Source organism: Haliotis rufescens, unplaced genomic scaffold, assembly GCF_023055435.1.
Source record: "Haliotis rufescens isolate VD_foot unplaced genomic scaffold, xgHalRufe1.0.p SCAF_20, whole genome shotgun sequence".
Classification (NCBI taxonomy): Eukaryota; Metazoa; Mollusca; class Gastropoda; order Lepetellida; family Haliotidae; genus Haliotis; species Haliotis rufescens.
Window position 1 is genome coordinate 3,567,876 of NW_025963891.1, and position 20,430 is coordinate 3,588,305.

At 41.3% G+C, this 20,430-nt stretch overlaps 1 protein-coding gene across 2 annotated transcripts in view; it reads right to left on the reverse strand.

The window, feature by feature from the left end:
* The window catches only part of LOC124142702 (neuronal acetylcholine receptor subunit beta-3-like), a 123,622-nt gene that overhangs the window by 68,420 nt on the left and 34,772 nt on the right, over window positions 1–20,430 (reverse strand). Inside the window, exon 1 of one of the 2 annotated variants that reach the window (XM_046511291.2) lies at window positions 775–1,464. The exons of the other annotated variant lie outside the window; for it this stretch is intronic. The gene's annotated coding sequence lies outside the window, so the exon portion shown is untranslated. Of the gene's footprint in view, window positions 1–774; window positions 1,465–20,430 lie in introns of those variants that run through there. 2 annotated transcript variants of the gene reach the window in all.

Consider the following 20,430-nt stretch of genomic DNA (forward strand, 5'->3'; position numbering starts at 1 on the left):
CCAGATGTCATTATAAGGCACAATGTCCATCAAATACCATCTGTATTTTTCCCAACGTACTAACACCGCCTACTGAGATCCCACTGTATGCCCGATGCGTTCCGCTCTTGTTTCCGGACAAGAAGCGGTCTTGCCGCAACACTCCATGCCTCGTTGTGAGGGGTGACTAAATTCAACTGGGTATTCAGACTTGGCTGACTGAGCGCGGTCATATCCAAACGACTTCCACGTTGCTAAACCACTGTTTGGTCTGACTAGATTATATACATCCGTGGCAAAACTACTGAAATATGGCTACCTGTGGCGTTAAACAAGGAGAAAACAACAAGGAAAGTAATAACATGCGAGGGCAGGCGGATGGCGGTAGCAGAAACAATAGACGCCATCAATTTACAATGTAACCATAACAATAAACTACCAGTGTCACGGTTCAGCAGTACTCGATAATTAATTATCTACATCCTGAAAACACATGTGCAGAACCTCTAATCGTAGGAAAACGTTAAGAAAAGGGGTGCATCTGTCTCCGATACAAACGATCCGGTAATATACACTTTATGGTATCATGAGCCAATACCTTAATCAAATTAAAACATCTCCAATAGTCTATATGTTGACCCGTGTTTATCTCAACTACACCGGGGATCGATAACTGTCTCAATTCATTGTGAACGATCAATCGTCAAGTTGCTGGAGAACTCTAGCTTGATCACTCACTAAGAAAACGATACATGATTGCTCTCTCAGGCAAGTGAAGCCAGAGCGCAGAATTACCTTGCAGGAAGAAATGATTCTTCTCTCCTCTGTATCTTCATCCGGCGATGATGCTGCTTCAAACAAGGGTAACAACTTCAAACCAACAACACCGCCACCTTAAGACACCGTATTAACAGCTTCAAGCAGTTTCTCCTTAAATTAGCACCATAACCTCCAGAAACGTATTTTCAACTTCAAGTCAAGCAGGCGCTTTGTTTAGCGCCGTTCCTGAGTCACGTGATATATACAGGTTCAAATCCTGTATTCATTTGGTTGGCAACCCTGACTTGAAGCAGAGACGGTTTTAATCAACTGCATCCAATATGCGTTGGTACAGTACGCTGTTTGAGACACAGTGATTTAAACTTGAAGTTAACTATTGCCTGGCTGGAACACCTCTGACACTGCGCGTCTTCTAGTCTGATGGTCTACCTGCACAGGCATTGGGGAGATGGATGATGGGCAGCAGTATGCATTTCCTCCTGTAAATACAGTGCACGGCTTGATCATAGCTACTTCTGCTTGCGACAGGCAGCATCCCAACCACGTCCGTCTTTGTCACAAACAGTCTCGCTTTGAAAATAAATTGCCGTGCCATAATTCTCGGGAGTGGAAGTAATCACGGTATGGGGATCAGTAATTGTGACCCCCAACGCATCATTACATTTGGCCAGTCATTTGTTCACTTAGACTTAAGCCTCCCTTGCTCTCAGTTTATCGTCCAAGTTGGCCATCGATCGGCTACCACAAGTACACATGATTGGCTTGTGCGAGCCAAGGAAACCCTGAGACCTTTCAATATTTATCATACGGGATTGGAATAGCAAACCGGCGCTTTAAACCCTCACTTTAATATCGTTGACAAAGTGCCTCCAATTTGTTGTCGTTATTCCTCAGTTTGTCTTTGATTAAAAAAGTTCCTGATTGTGCAAAACTCGTCAACGACTAATGGTTTTTGCTGTGACGAATTGTATGGAAAGAGATATGGTACAGTGGCAGTCGTAGGATGGGAAGTGATGTGTTGCTTGCCCATCAAACGCATCATCTCTCAATCATTGTCAATAGTATTACGCCTTGAGGCTCCGTCAAACGATCTGTACACCGATACCGAATCCCAACGGATCATTAACTACGTCTACACGTAAACAGCGCTGCGCGTACATCACTACTGAATCATTAGAATTGTGCATCGCTAATGAAAACATTAATTATATACCTACTGTACCTACACGCGCTACATACGGACAGTATCACTAAAAAACCAAATATGTAGATCAGTTTTGTTTGTTTGTTGTTGTTTTTTGCTTGCTTGTGTGTTTGTTTAAGGCCGCACTCAACAATATTCCAGTTATATGACGGCGGTCTGTAAATAATTGAGTCTGGACCAGACAGTCCAGTGATTGACATCATGAGCATCGATCCACGTAATTGAGATACGATGACATCCATCAACCAGTCAGCGAGCCGGACCACCCGATCCCGGTAGTCGCCCCTACGCCTTTTAAGGCAAGCACGGGTTGTTGAAGACCTATTCCACCCGGATCATCCCGGGTCATGTTGAAAAGCACTTAAAAAACAGCGTATCAGTTGTGTTTGGTTTATTTGCATTTAGATGCGTTCATTGTTATTGAATAACGACATATCTACAGATGTGCATCAATATATCAGCTTTTGATTAGCGTCGCTTTAAAACCGAATTTCAGTTATATTACGGCGTGTCAGCTTATTGTAGCAAGAAGACCCGAAGTGATGCAGGTCTTCCACGTTCACAACGTAGGTGAAACCCACGATCACTGGAAGGTGCAAACAAACCAAGAATCATAATAAGAGCAAATATTGGATTCGAACGCGGATGCATAGGATTTTGCGACACCAAAGGGACGCAACTCTGCATAGCGAATTACGCTTTATATGACAAGGCCCTTTAAAATAGAGATCTAAGGGTCTGAATCAATTTGGGCATTCTTCCAAAGTCCATTTAACAAGCCGTGATATAAACGAAACACCTTTTAAAACACAGTAAAATCAAACTTTCACTTATCGTGGGACATCGGTATAAAAATATTACAATTATATATTATCTACTGATTTGCATACGTACAGGGGTACTGGATAAGCAGCCCCACACTCATGGCTGCACCAGAAATCTTGAATCTGTTCGATTTATTACCATTTTTTAAATTTAACACTTGGAACGAGTCAAGGCTTTCGTGCCAGAATTTCTACATTTCACGATTATGTCAAATGAGCATGATAAACATTGTGTGCGTGTATTCCATCCCAGCACATGGTCGTCCATCAGTGTCAGCAGCCGGGGACTCAGCGCAGAACGTTGTCACACATATAGGAGGGGAACGGCTAATTGGAAACAGTTTTATGAACTGAGTTCTACTTATATTTTTATAAAGGCCGCCCCAATCTGCATTTAGGCAGTAGAGTCAAGCACAGTCGGTAATCAGAATGGACATAGTTGTCAGGGACGCCCTCCATCAGACGCCTCGGTGCGCAGCAGCGCTATATCTGTCCAGTACTGATGGGAATTAGATTATGACAAATTGCACGGATGAGTCTATTCCCCGGCCTTACTGGATTAAGAGTTGACAAGATAAGAGATCATTTAAGAGGAAACAAGCTCGATCCGCGCCTTGTGATTACCTCCACAGGACGTTCTCTAAACATATCTTCTCTTTGTACTCCAGCATAGAGAAGTCTCCAGATCGTTGATTAATTTAGACATAGTGCTAACATTTAAGTGAGAAACTGGATTGTCCTTTAATAAACAGAAGACGTCCGCTTGGCGTGGACTCTTCGAACCCTGTCCGGTGTCCTGGAAGTGGTGGAGGAACTGTTGGCACCATCTTTAACTATTTCTGATTATGCCCATATATATGAATAATGCGTTCGGTGATCAGTTTTCAAAGCGCGTCCGACACGGACATGTGCATATGTGATGTCAATTTGGCCTTCATTTTCATGCAGGAGCACCATGCAGCTCCATCTCCTCTCCCAACTGAATATAACAGGGTCAACTTGGCATGACACGGCTACTCTCACGTCCTTGCCTCAGCCGCTCCAGGAGAACATGTGAGCTTAGGTGAAATTTGGTTTAACGTCGCGTCCAAGATTATTGCACTTATATCACACGTTTGTGTGGCTGTTTGTACTCGTCCGGACTGATGCCGATTTATAGTGCTAGCTCCCTGAGATACCATGCCGCAGTTGAACATGAATACCCCACTCAGACACAGTATACTGACTCCGAGCTGACCAGTCCTTGTTTAAGCCCCTTAATGCCGAGCGCCAGACAAGGTAACAAGTACCATCTTTATATCTTTTGGTATGACGGGGATCGAACCCCGGACCTTCCGCTCTCCCGGCGGACGCCCTACGACAAGACCACGGAGGCGGTCTCCAGGAGAAGAGGTATAATCGTACCTAGTAGTGCTATAGCACACTTCTAGCCTGCTACTGTAGAAGGTAGTGCCTCAACAGCATTGTAGCGTTATATCGGATATTACTCCTACTATAAGACCGTGGCACTATATCAGATAACACATCCGTTACGGCATAAGATAAGGTATTTCCCATCAATAACATCATCGCGTGAGATACTGACCCGTCTGACACCATGGAACAGCAACTGATATGAACCAACAAACACATTATGCACTTTCGGAGCGACAAAGCCATTTTAATAATCATATGAAATCTGCTTAAAGCCGAGATGTACGATTGTATGATTCCGACTACATCATAAACATGTGCTTATACATCACCAATAAATAGTCATAATACCAGCTGTGAGCGTATCCTGCCCAACGACCCATAAAAACCAAATAAAAAGGCAAGTCAAGTGTTTCGAAGACCAAACACGGAACCATATTGTACAAATCAGCTAGGGTATTGCATAGGATATCGTTTTTTGCAACTAATGCGTCAATTTTCCAAATGTCCTACACATGCGTACAATAAACCTTTTATTGTTTTTAGTAAATTAAAAAGTTATACCAAGTCCGTGAATGCTGTCCGTTAAACGACTTTTGAGCAAGAGTCGAATGATGCTCTTTGTAACCTTCGTGGAAAGAGCATGCTCGAATGTACCACAAAGGTTTGTAGTGTAGCCATGAAAGGCGGGAGCTGCTGTAATATTGCTTGACTTAAAGGGAAAGTTGACAATGAAATGTTCCGTTAATGCCTGCAGCTATGCGTTTGTATACCCGATACTGTCACTGCTATTACTATAGGTATAATATGTATCACGTAGATCATCTACTTTATTGGCCATCTATCATCGACAAAGATACACATTCGTCTCTTACATCTTGCTCTTAAAAGGACACGCTGCAGAGCTCGATGGCATAACGCCCTGATATATTAGCCAAATGGATTTGTAGCAAGCACCACCTGCCTCTGTGAAACCCTTGTAAAGCCTGCTGAATGTCCATCGTCTTAGACACATATTTATTGTAACATAGAGACTTCCGCCTTTCTTAAATCAAGTTCCCATCTGTGACACTGTCATATCGTGACGTCACTGAAAGTCCTCGTTAACGTGCACTGGGGTACAATAAGTGTTGCCACTCGAATCTCCTCGTTGCTTACTGTGAGGATCTCCATCAAAGCAGACTTGGCGATGCAGCCGTGAATTAAACACTGCCAGACCCTCGTCACGAAGAGTAAAATAACGCTGAGACTATATCTATCAACATTTCCAGAGTCACCATGGTTTCAATGAGAAAATAAAAGTTTAACTTGGAGGTAATCCTATTCCTATGCTCTGGTGGTTCTCGTTTTACACAGCCATCAGCTGGGGCACAACTTAACTGCCGTGGATGAGAAGCTCTTGTCTGGAATCAGCGCGCTGGCACGTTCATGTAAACTAACAGTTTGTCTAGCGTGCCTACAGCCTCTTTGCACCGGTTTCCTCAAATCCCCTAAAGAGATTCGGCTTGATTGAAACAATGTCGCTATACAGAAAGAATACTTAATTAAAATAAATTTAGTGTAGAATGTGCAGATAATCACCGTGTGTGAAAACCGTGTGGGCCGACACTCGAGCACGAGATGCAGGCAACAACTGGCGTGTCTAAGTGTAGGGGGGTTGGCATGGAGATGTGGCTCCGGGATGTGGGGTTCAGTGGCTGCATTGTGAGGTAGGAGGGGGGGGGGGGGGGGGGGCGCAATGTTGTTAGTAAAACTGTAGAAGGGTATCGCAGGGTAAGGAGCGGGTGTTGCAGTATTAGTAGCGGGGTTGCGGTATTAGTATCGGGTGTTACATCATTTATATCGGGTGTTGCAGTATTAGTAGCGGGTACATAGTACCACTAACGAGTACGGTATTGTTAGTAGGAGCAATGCATTGATAGGAGCTGTGGGTACAACATTGTTCTCAATAGGCGATGTTGTTCTAGTAGCGAGCATCGCAATGTTATCAGCAGATATGGCATCAATGGAAGCTGCTATTACAATGTCAGAAGCAAGGCTTTAATGCAAGTAGATGGTTTTGATAGTTGTGTGGGTAGTGTAATGCTAGCGTCGGGTACCACGGGGTCAGTTTCGATTAATGCAATGTATGATTGATAGCAGGTACGACATTCGTCTGTCTGCATTCTGGCTGGGCTGTGATGCAGTGTCTGCATTCTGGATCATTGTCACAACAATCTGCGTGCATACGATACAATTCAGTGCTTCTAATTCGGTAAGCATGTTACATGTGACACGGTGTAGGAGATAGGAATAAGTGTTATTCGAATTGAAGTTACAATAGATGCAAATATTATGCAGCCAGTCGAGCTTACCTGGCAACAGACTGTCGAGGTTCGCAGTGACACAGGTATATACGGCGTGTACAGGCGAGCGGCAAATCTGCTAATAGAAGTCTGTCAGCGTCGAGCTCAATATGGCTTTCTATCTAGCGACAGACAAGCACTAGAACATCAGATCTATGCTATGAACGGCATGTGTTAACGCAGAGTTAACGCAGATGTGTTTGTAAATATAAATTGTCAATGCAAGAGAATAACCAGCCTCGATTTTCTGCCGAAACAGATTCCGTTTGCCGTAAAGGCAAAACAGCAGCGGAAATTATATGAATGGACCACTGAAAATCCATGATGACACCAGGTGTTCGTGAAATGGATGAGCATCTCCTGCCCCACCGGTAGCACCCGCCCTTCATGCAATTTGCATAAAGAGTATTAGATTTTTTTGTCTGACGCCGCATAGTAGCAGTCAGCCTGCAAACAAACCAGTTTTTAAAAAATCAGTTTCGTTATAACGTGTTCAACTTCGACCAAGACTTCTTCTGAAAAACATGTCAGACACATAACAATGTAATAACATACATTTCTAGATTCACGTCGACCAATGCCTGTTGTGACGGACAAGCATGTGAGAAACATGACTCTGTCAATATTTTGTTTCCCCAAGAAACGCGTCGGCAAAGATGTTGACAGACAGTATATAAGCAACATGACATTGTCAATATATTGTTTCCCCAAGAAACGCGTCGGCAAAGATGTTTACAGACAGTATATAAGCAACATGACATTGTCAATATTTTGTTTCCTCAAGAATCACGTGGGCAAAGATGTTGACAGACAGTATATGGGTAACATGGCGATACCATTATATCGTGTGCTCATGACACACGTCCACTAAGACGGAAATGCATTCGAGAAACGATTTAGTTTCGTTTCATTGCAAGACACGGACACTGTCAATGTATTGCTTCCCTAAAACACACGTCGGCAGAGATGTTGACAGACAGTATATAAGCAACATGACACTGTCAGTATATTGTTTCCCCAAGAAACACGTCGGCAAAGATGTTTACAGACAGTATATAAGCAACATGACACTGTCAGTATATTGTTTCCCCAAGAAACACGTCGGCAGAGATGTTGACAGACAGTATATAAGCAACATGACACTGTCAGTATATTGTTTCCCCAAGAAACACGTCGGCAAAGATGTTGACAGACAGTATATAAGCAACATGACACTGTCAGTATATTGTTTCCCCAAGAAACGCGTCGGCAAAGATGTTGACAGACAGTATATAAGCAACATGACATTGTCAATATATTGTTTCCCCAAGAAACGCGTCGGCAAAGATGTTGACAGACAGTATATAAGCAACATGACATTGTCAATATTTTGTTTCCTCAAGAATCACGTGGGCAAAGATGTTGACAGACAGTATATGGGTAACATGGCGATACCATTATATCGTGTGCTCATGACACACGTCCACTAAGACGGAAATGCATTCGAGAAACGATTTAGTTTCGTTTCATTGCAAGACACGGACACTGTCAATGTATTGCTTCCCTAAAACACACGTCGGCAAAGATGTTAACAGACAGTATATAAGCAACAAGACATTGTCAGTATATTGTTTCCCCAAGAAACACGTCGGCAAAGATGTTTACAGACAGTATATAAGCAACATGACACTGTCAGTATATTGTTTCCCCAAGAAACACGTCGGCAGAGATGTTGACAGACAGTATATAAGCAACATGACACTGTCAGTATATTGTTTCCCCAAGAAACACGTCGGCAGAGATGTTGACAGACAGTATATAAGCAACATGACACTGTCAGTATATTGTTTCCCCAAGAAACACGTCGGCAAAGATGTTTACAGACAGTATATAAGCAACATGACACTGTCAGTATATTGTTTCCCCAAGAAACACGTCGGCAGAGATGTTGACAGACAGTATATAAGCAACATGACACTGTCAGTATATTGTTTCCCCAAGAAACACGTCGGCAAAGATGTTGACAGACAGTATATAAGCAACATGACACTGTCAGTATATTGTTTCCCCAAGAAACACGTCGGCAGAGATGTTGACAGACAGTATATAAGCAACATGACACTGTCAGTATATTGTTTCCCCAAGAAACACGTCGGCAAAGATGTTGACAGACAGTATATAAGCAACATGACATTGTCAATATATTGTTTCCCCAAGAAACACGTCGGCAAAGATGTTTACAGACAGTATATAAGCAACATGACACTGTCAGTATATTGTTTCCCCAAGAAACACGTCGGCAAAGATGTTGACAGACAGTATATAAGCAACAAGACATTGTCAGTATATTGTTTCCCCAAGAAACACGTCGGCAAAGATGTTGACAGACAGCATATAGGTAACATGGCGATTCCATTTAATTTATATCGTGTGCCCATGAAACACGTCCACTAAGACGGAAACGTATAGTTTTGTTTTATTGCAAGACACGGATACACCCCGGGAAGATCTGTTGTGAAGAACCTGACAGCTACCCTTATAGTGTGTGAAACAAACACAAAACCCAACGCAAAACGACTGAGTTAGACGGACAAGCATGTGAGACACAGGCCACTTTCATCTCCCACATATAACAAGCATGTCGACTCCAACCAATTATTGTGACAGACAAGCATGTGAAACATACATTGGAGCAGTTTCATCGTCCTGTTAATGCAAACGTGTCAACAGAGATCAATTGTTGTTGCTCCTGAGCATGCGAGAAACACTGTAGTTTCATTACGGCGTGTCTCATAGAATGAATACATTTCGACTAAAGACAATTCTTGTGACACACAAGCATTTAGGCATATCATGGCTTCCTCACGTTGTCTCCCATAATAAATATGTCGAACAAGGCCCGTTAATGTGGCACACTTGCATGAGGATGGATTACAGTACCCCAGCAAGTGCATCATTGCTTAACGTCTCCAACCCTTGTCGACCGTTATTTACCGGCATCCACGGTCTCGGGCACACGCCTATAATTCAACGTTACACTGTTACATTCCTTGGCGTGATGGACGGATTCTCTCCCTAAAAACACTGAAGTTGGTAATATGATAGCCTGAAATGCGTCAATCACACCCCCAATCAGCGTTGTTGGTGAGCACGGACATTGCCTGCCACGACAAAGGCACGAACACTGTCCTCCTTCTCCTGCTCGTTCGGATATTCCCGGTTTTTTCCGCTCCGGATACTGACTACCGTCGTCCTAACAATTACATTATCGATCCTAGCAACAGGCTTCCAGTGCAGTTATGTTTCCGTAAAAGCTTCTATTTTATCATCCCAAGAAAAAGAGAACATAAGGGTTTGAAGTCGCACTGTTTTTTATCTCCACAATTTCCAGCAAACGAACTGATTGTTTCAGAGAAAAGCTTAAACAAACACGTATTTTCCATTTCGGAAGATCCTGCTAATAAAATGTCAAAGAATCTAATTGGTTGTTTCAGTCAAATAGATTTTGCTAGATCCTCGTACTCCCAATGTTATTCATTCATCAGCTGCAGATTTAGAACCGTTATTCCTTCAATGCACATAAAGATTTCCGTTTCTGTATAGAAGACAGAAAAGCGATTGACATGAAGATCGCGTATAAGATAATTCACTGACTTAGAACGCGGGGTGTACATATCAATTTACTCATACAAATCAGTCTATTTTGTGTTCACAGTTTGAGCGAGCACGTTAACGCTCGCGTTCTAACTGTGTGACGTGAGATATGCCGATGCTTCTTTCAGGGAGACTGTGATATTGATAAAGTGTCAGTCTAGGAGAATAGGAACACTATTAAGTCACGGATGATCTGCTGTCTATGAGCATTAAAATGTATGTCTACCACGCGTAATGGTATCACTCATCTTTCTTCATTAATTCATATCAGCATTTATCTTGGCTGCAAAGACCTTCGCGTCCCCGCCGACCACCTGTGTTGAAAGACCTGCACGTATCAATGACGTTCCACAGAATATACCATGCTCCATTGCAAGTAAGTTTCACATTATCAATGGCTAACCACAGACCAGGAACACACCGAATATACCAGTGGAAGTAAGTAATGCTTGAGAATTTATACTTTATGAACTTACTGAGTTGGTAATGCTGTACGTCTATAGCTGCCCGTATGTATGAATACTAGGAGACACTGGTATGTCTCGCTCGCTCGCTCACTCACTCACTCACTCACTCACTCACCCACCCACCCACTCACTCACTCACTCACTCAAACACCAACCGTCTCTCTCACTCACTCACTCACTCACTCACTCACTCACTCACTCACTCACTCACACAAACAACCACCCACCCACTCACTCACTCACTCAAACACTCAAACAAGCCACCCACCCATTCACTCACTCACTCACTCACTCACTCAAACACCCACTCACTCACTCACTCACTCACTCACTCACTCACTCACTCACTCACTCACCCACCCACCCACCCACCCACCCACCCACCCACTCACTCACTCACTCACTCACTCACTCAAACAACCACCCACCCACTCACTCAAACACTCAAACGAGCCACCCACCCACCCACCCACTCACTCACTCACTCACTCACTCACTCACTCACTCACTCACTCACTCACTCACCCACTCACTCACTCACTCAAGCCACCCACCCACCCACTCACTCACTCACTCACTCACTCACTCACTCAAGCCACCCACCCATCCACTCACTCACTCACCCACTCACTCACCCACTCATCTGGTGGTTGACGGGAGATATGTAGCTCCTAATATATGGACATCCAGCGGAACTGCCACCTAGGGCCGTTGAGAAGGAGCAAGTCGAAATTACCATGACGCCTCTTGCCCTGTCATGTCAGCCACCTTCGTCCAGTCGATGATGAACCCGCACGGCCAGTCACGCACTCCATACACACCAACATCATTTGACACACATGCACAATAGACCAAACATGTTTTCAATGCAATGCTTATATTTAGCAGAATCTTGCACCGTAATCACACGACATCATAAAAGAACGCTTTGATGCTGTTTAGTCACAAAGGAGAGTATAAAGTGTGTGCAGAGTCGAAGCAGCCCCAGGGCAGAACCTCCGGACACGTTGTCCCTCGAGTGTTCAGGGCAATGCGTACGACAGGTACATAAGGTTAGGGGATGAAAGGCTAGAGTTCGAATTCTGATTGCTTCTGTTTCTAAAGGAGAAGTGTGACAGTTAAGACAAGTATATATGTGATTTGCGACTCAATGACGCTTTGTCTGTGAAGGTTGGACAGTGCGTATGGGCGTTGTCCTACTGGTTACTCCGCCGTGGAGGAACACTGAGGAACACAAAACACCTAGTCAGCCATACAGGCTGACCTGAGGTGCACACATGCTGCAGGCAACAACACACAAAAAGTACTTATTTTTCTTTGAATTCTTTACTCCTTACCTTTTCTTAAATCATAGCTCTCTTGTCTTTGACCGAGCATTAGCTAACTGAATTGTTAGTCAAACACCACTTTGCAATAACGGGATTTTTATTTTCCTTTTAATTTAGCTTGACGATGGAACAAGTTTTGTCGCCAGGGGAGATGAATCCGCGAAGTCCGTACCGAAGGCTAACTAAACTACGTGTGATTTGGTTGCTTTTCGTTAATATTACTCTTTTGTTGTTCAGGATATGATTGTTCATATTAGACAGAACAACGTGAGATGTCTGATAAAAATAGAAAGGGCTTTGTCGCTTTTAATTAAAACTGCTCTTGACATTCGAAGTCATCATAGCTTGGCATGCATGCATGGCTATCATACCTCAATAACCCAATCGGTTGGTCTCATTTCTGAATCACCACACATACTGGTTCAAGGGCAGAAATGAAATATGACAAAATATAACAGAAAACACACAAAGCTAAGATACTCCAGGAAACATATAATTTTGGTCATTGCACTTTCAATCGGTCGCTGTTTTGTGTATTTTATTTCTTTTCATCAGAAGACAAATGGACACTCGCGGTGAAAGTTATGTGGTCATCTGCAGTCAGATTTATAATTATTTACGTGTTCAGCAAATAAGTGTTCTATCTCAAATGACATCACTACGATTCAAGTGACACATAATTTCAAACAAAGCACAAAACATGTTTTACCTCTGAGTTATAAGATAATCGTTCGTGCCTTCAAAGTCCCTGGGGGATAGAGATTTAGAATATTGCATTTCTGACATGTAACTGCCGAGCACGACATGATCAGGTCGAAATGAATCAATGTCAGCACCAAAAAATAGGGCTCTTTCATAGCGGTATCGTGGCCATTGGCGAAGCGAGAGGAAGGTGGCAAATTGCATAGAAGGACCTGTCACATTAGATGGATGAAAGACGGCCTATCATTGGGAGTGATAAAATGTCCACATGGCTCGAGTGGTCAGGTGGTCTAAAGCAGGGACTGAAAAGGCACAGCAAGATGTGTTATTGAGCTTTGGGTCATACTCTGCGACAGTATACATAACATGGGCAAGAAAACGTGAATCGTGAGATAAATATAGTTTACCAGAAGATGTGATGGAATTTGACATAGAGTTGTATAGTATGTTGAGTCAAATCCTGTGATATCAGCATTGCCGCCTGAAGTAGTTACTTCACCTGTAGCGAAAAGTTGGGTAGTCTAATTATTTGCGTTGACAGTTCAGTCGCCACAAGAATGGTTCATCCTGATTGATAATGTTATTTCCGTTGACAGTTCACCAGCTGCACGAATGGTACATATTGTTTGGCCGTATTGTTTGCATTGGCAGTTCAACAGCTGCAAGAATGGTTCATCTTGATTGGCTGTATTGTTTAAGTTGACAGTTCAGTCGCTACAAGAATGGATCATCTTTAATGGCCTTATTGTTTTCGTTGACAGTTCAGTCGCTACAAGAATCCTGATTGTCATATGGTCTCAGTTGACAGTTCAGTCGCTACAAGAATGTTCATCCTAATTGTCATATTGTTTAAGTTGACAGTTCAGTCGCTACAAGAATGTTCATCCTAATTGTCATATTGTTTAAGTTGACAGTTCAGTCGCTACAAGAATGGTTCATCCTGATTGTCATATGATCTGAGTTGACAGTTCAGTCGCCACAGGAATGGTTCATCCTGATTGTCATATTGTTTAAGTTGACAGTTCAGTCGCTACAAGAATGGTTCATCCTGATTGTCATATGATCTGAGTTGACAGTTCAGTCGCCACAGGAATGGTTCATCCTGATTGTCATATTGTTTAAGTTGACAGTTCAGTCGCTACAAGAATGGTTCATCCTGATTGTCATATGGTCTTGGTTGACAGTTCAGTCGCTACAAGAATGGTTCATCTTGATTGTCATATGATCTGAATTGACAGTTCAGTCGCTACAAGAATGGTTCATCCTGATTGTCATATGGTCTTGGTTGACAGTTCAGTCGCTACAAGAATGGTTCATCCTGATTGTCATATGATCTGAATTGACAGTTCAGTCGCTACAAGAATGGTTCATCCTGATTGTCATATGGTCTTGGTTGACAGTTCAGTCGCTACAAGAATGGTTCATCCTGATTGTCATATGGTCTTGGTTGACAGTTCAGTCGCTACAAGAATGGTTCATCTTGATTGTCATATGATCTGAATAGAAAGTTCAGTCGTTACAAGAATGGTTCATCCTGATTGTCATATGGTCTTGGTTGACAGTTCAGTCGCTACAAGAATGGTTCATCTTGATTGTCATATGATCTGAATTGACAGTTCAGTCGCTACAAGAATGGTTCATCCTGATTGTCATATGGTCTTGGTTGACAGTTCAGTCGCTACAAGAATGGTTCATTTTGATTGTCATATGATCTGAATTGACAGTTCAGTCGCTACAAGAATGGTTCATCCTCATTGTCATATTGTTTTAGGTGACAGTTCAGTCGCTGCAAGAATGGTTCATCCTAATTGTCATATTGTTTAAGTTGACAGTTCAGTCGCTACAAGAATGGTTCATCCTGATTGTCATATGGTCTTGGTTGACAGTTCAGTCGCTACAAGAATGGTTCATCTTGATTGTCATATGATCTGAATTGACAGTTCAGTCGCTACAAGAATGGTTCATCCTGATTGTCATATGGTCTGAGCTATCAGTTCAGTCGCTGCAAGAATGGTTCATCCTGATTGTCATATGGTCTGAGCTATAAGTTCAGTCGCTGCAAGAATGGTTCATCCTGAGTGTCATATGGTCTGAGTTGACAGTTCAGTCGCTACAAGAATGGTTCATCCTGATTGTCATATTGCTTGAGTGGACAGTTCACTCGCAGTAGCAGGTGGGAAAGTAGAGCAGCCGATTTGATCCTGTGGTTCAGGTAGTTCAAGTGGACACTTCGCCAGCAACAACATTTATTGACCCACTCGATGGTCTTCTTTGTCAATAAAATCAAAGAAGGTTTGCACCACATTTTGTCGAAGAGTATTTAGTTAAGGTTTTTCGAGAAAAAAGTCTTTGAAAGATTAGAATAATACATGCGTTCCCAGTTAAATGATTTAACCAACATAAATGAAATGCTATTATAAAAATGTTGATTTATAGACATCCAGCAAACATGAATCAAATCGAGATCAATATTTTGCTACTCACTCACTCAAACCAAACAACAGAAGGCGTCCACAACAAAGGAGACGTTGATAGACTGCTTGTCTGACCTTATCGATCACGATAACAAATCAAGATAATAAAGACCTGATTGAAGCATTATGAATATTAATAGAGGGAATTGTTACGCTGATTGTTATCACAGACCATGTAAACAAAAGAGATCGTTATTACTTCAAATCGCATCTCAATGATGTGTATAGCGACCAACTAAGATGATGCGGACTTTTCCTTTGATCCAGTCTTCATCCTGGCAGGTATTCGGTTTTAAGGAAGGTTGAAAGGATAACATTCAGTAAATCGTAAATATTTAAATAAACGCGGATCACTTGTAAAGTACTGACAGCGTCTTGCGTCCTTAAGTTTTGTCGTCACTTGGTAAATAGTGATTTAGCATATGTATGTATGTATGTATGTATGTATGTATGTATGTATGTATGTATGTATGTATGTATGTATGTATGTATGTATGTATGTGTGTATGTATGTATGTATGCATGCATGCATGCATGCATGCATGGATGGATGGATGGATGGATGGATGCATGGATGCATGCATGCATGCATGGATGGATGGATGGATGGATGGATGGATGGATGGATGGATGCATGGATGCATGCATGCATGCATGCATGGAGGGATGGAGGGATGGAGGGATGTATGGAAGGATGGATGGATGGATGCATGCATGCATGTATGTATGTTTGTAAGTATATTCACGCCATGTAATTCAGCATGTTTTGGTCAGCAGGGTACCTGGTCAAGTTCCTGCATTCCGAACAATGTCGAAATGTTATCATTAATGAGTTGAACTCCATAACCAGAAATGGCAGTGACTGCGACTTTTCATGACCATAGTTATGGGACAATAAAACGCCAGTGCCATATGCCCAATATTTCATCAAACGTATTTGCATCTGTGCTGTTTGTGTTAAAGAAATGGAAGATCGAGGATGTGGAAATCACCATAAAACAACAATTCCACCTACCAGTTTTTCAGTACAAAGAAATGCATAAAACCAAACCCAAAAGGCTTCCTTGAATCCCCGGCATCGAACTACCAACTTTGTTGTAATAGGAGCACTGCTCACAGGGTCAATATCGGTTACTATGGGAACACTGTTTCTAGTTTAAATGATAAGGTACATTAGACACATGTCCGCACATGAGAGTGTGTTTGAGATGTAAGGCATAGTTTGATGACGTTACTGAGTCAGGAAATGCTTGCATCTGATGGGTTGGAGTCAATCCTGTGTGTCTGTTTCGTCTCAGTGGCCAGGGAGACCCCACGGCTGCTCTCCCTAGAGGCCTGTCATGGCTTCTTGTCGTCACACGCACATTAACAATGAACGACTCTATTGTGTGTGTTCCTGCGTCTCTGTGTAGTTTCACCATGCACTATGGTCTCACTCCTTGTGACGTTCTGATAATTGTTAGAAACGACAGTAAACTGATCTTTAGCAAATTCTTAGTTACTGCAGGCTGTCTTTAACATTCGTCATAAACTATTTAATATAACACCGACCATTTTCACAATTTGCATAACCGCGGCCTGAAAACAATCATTATTTATTTATATACACTGGCACATACCAGTATCAGTTACGCGGTGATGTGACTGAAATTCTAAAATGCAAACTATTAACCGCAGTCAGTTTGTCCTTGTTGTTTTGAATCAACAGATTCAAGAATATTGTAATTTCAAAACTCTAATTAAAACATGTAATATAGCTTTGAAATGTATTGTAAAGATCTATACTATAAAAATTCTAATCTCTTGTTTGGATCAGTCGCATGAGTATAGCTACATACTGAGAGACACTGAACAAGGTAGAAAAGGACTTGGTCATACGGACCTGTAAACCATGTTGGGGACGATACTCTCATAGTAGTTATCGAACACCTGGTGTCATCATTATACGTTTGCGATGAATTACGAGTACAACGGCCTGTCAATATGTCGTTTCCGCTCTGTTTCTATTCATTGAATATCCCTAATTCTCGGACGTATTGAAATATTTACCCACAACAGCTTACTCGCAATATCGCAAATGAAAACAAACAAATATGGTAATCCGATCTTCAGTTAAAAACATTGTGCCGAAGGCGTTCAACGTTGTACCGGTGAAATTATAAATTATATTCATGTTCTACCTGTTGCATCATTAGCCACGCCTCATGAATTTATCAATATTTTTTCGAATAATGATTACATGAACATATTAATTTACATAAACATAATATATACATATTGAGAATGTTTTTAAAACAACACAACAGCTGTGTATGTCACGTGGTTAATTAGTGTTGTCATATAGGTCATTATGTTCTGATGTTCATACATATTACTGACGGGTAATAATAACATCTACATTCAATCAGGGTATGTTTTTTTATTTATTTGATTTGCATTGTTTTGTGAGGAAGATGGGGATAAACCGACTGCTGCTTACAAAATATAACATTGCTACTTTGGGGCTTAGCTCCTTCTTGTACAGTCAAACTAAATGAACAGATCTGTTACCTTGACTGACGAGGGTGGCATACTCGACTAAGGTGCTGCAGTTCGCTATGCATGGCTGTCTATTAGTTAGATTCCGCTCACCGTGGGTTCGAATCCAATATTTACTCTGATCAAGTCTTTGGTTTGTCAACACCATAATTGTACTTGTGGGCTTTTGTTAGCAATGTATCAGAAATATAACGGTGGGGGACGCCATATTGGATTCACACATTGTACTCATGTGGGGAATCAAATTCGGGCATTAGGCGTGACGAGCAAACGCTTTTACACCTAGGCTACCCATCCGTCTCTGCTTTTTAACTTTCTGCAATGTGACCCAAGAACATGTAAAAATAACTCTATTAAATGGGTACGACCAGTATGTACTCAATTGATAATAGAATGATCAAATTAATTCAGATAAGCCATTTTGCATAAGATCAAATAAATATAACACTACACATTATGCAGCTTGAATTCCAGGATTTTCTCTCATCTCGGTGGCTGGTCGTACACATTGCTACTTTAGTTTTATAAACATTTTAACATGTATATTTATCATATATATGTGACTGAAACCCTTAGTAGATTATGCCGTGCGGGTCGGTCAATACCATTTCTGTCACTGACAAAGCACATTGAAATAACCAGATCTGGCAATATTTCCCACCATGCGTAGTCACAGTTATACAAAAAAATCATCCCTCGGGTAGAAAAGACCACAAGTTTTAACTCCTACGGTTGTTCGAAATTAGATCACTTCAGTGGAGTTGATGTGAATAGCCAGCTAATCCAGAAGAGCTTCGTAGCGTTCCTTAAGTGTTCTCTATTGACCATTTTCAGAGCTCGCTGTCAAAACAGCCTTGCATCTATTGATCTACCGCTATACAGTACTAACTTTATTATCGTTTCCTATAAAATTTGACAGTATTCTTTCTGAAGTGTTTGCATGATGTGCTTACAAACAAGTGGGTAAATTTGGGTAGGGGAAAACACTTAACAGCGTTTTCCCAATGGGCGAAGAATTCGTATTGTCCATGTTATGTTCTATGATGTGATTTCTGTATTTTCTATACGTCGTTGATTCTTGTGGACGGTTCAACTCATACTCTACTTATCCATCATTAGTAACTGTCTGTGTCTACATAGTTCATCGGGGCATTGTATTTAAACTTAATTTAAAACATTTATATTTGTCCCTCTCATATTCTGGCTCGACATATGAAATTAAGATAGACCGATTGAATTTGAATGTCATACATTCTATAATTTGATCTAAAAAACGAATAGAAGACAAAGCCCCACCAACTCAAACCAACGATAATGCACATCCTCAGCCAACCCACACAGATACTGTAGATGCTCACCCTACCAGATTTTGGTTCGCCTTTTACATTATTTGTTTTTCTCAAAGCCTGCTTTTATTGATCTCAATCATCTCATATCATCTCAATGTTCTCATATCGTACGAGGGACATTTGGTTTCTTTTGACAAAGTTTCGTGGTGAATCATGATGGCCTGGTTTATTCATGACTTCTACGTGAGTTATAACCATGCAGAATTACCCTTTGCCCGCCCGTCGTACTTCCGTCGTCAACCCCTTGTAAATGGTCAACCTCTCGCAAACAACATCAAGTTGTTCATGTTTCCTATGCGATTTTAAACTTGGGCCGCTCGGATACGACATTGAGAATCTGATTAAAAAAATATTAAGAAAATTATTCATCCATTAATGTGTGATCTGATATAAATTATATTTACTATAACAATATGGGAAATAAATGCCATGTGCCTATTTTCAGGCATAAACGCCGAGAATTATTGGTATAAGTCCTGTGAACGTAGACATGACATAAATCAATACAGGTGCATTTGTTTGCATTATACGACTGTCTATAGACACTGTAAACAATTAATCACATTTTCTGATTATATCTCCACCTGTGACATTAATTGATAAATACATGAATTAATATGGCAACGTGAACATTGCTTTCCATAGTAACACTACTATATATATATATATATATATATATATATATATATATATATATATATATATATATATATATATATATATATATTTATATAGTAATAATTAAATAAGTGGAGTAAGATTGAACACAGTTTTAATAGGCTAGCGCTTTCAACCCGTTCCACGTACGAGTCTCATCAGGCCATAACTGAATAACGGATATATATATATATATATATTTAGTATGTAACTTGTGTTGAAACGCTTATTACTTTTTTTTTAGAGTAGAACAGATTGCATTTTCATCCCAGAGGTTATAAAACTGATATCCTGCTCAAAATCTCAACAATGGCGTCTCTGATATGTGTCCAAAGAACTCAGATCCAAATATAAATTATGTATGCGATACGTGTTGAATAGTGGGTTTATAACAATTGTATCTGTCTCCCGTCCGGCGTTCGTTCAATGCCTGTTCATTTCGGCTGGAAGTGCTAGGCTTTTGAAGCTGAATCTTGTATCGAGTATTCCTAAACTGTTTTGAGAAATCCTACAAACATTGCTTCGAGAAATCGAAACGGGTCATAACCAATACAACATAATGGTCATATTTAGATTGATATGACACACTGCCTTTTATCAATGTATGCATGGTTGGATGAGTGACTTAGTAAAACGTACCACCAAATACGTGTGAACATCTCTATGGAATTGTCCTGCCACCGGTGGGGCATGATACACTCACCTATTCACGAACACCTGGTATCTTCACTATTTGA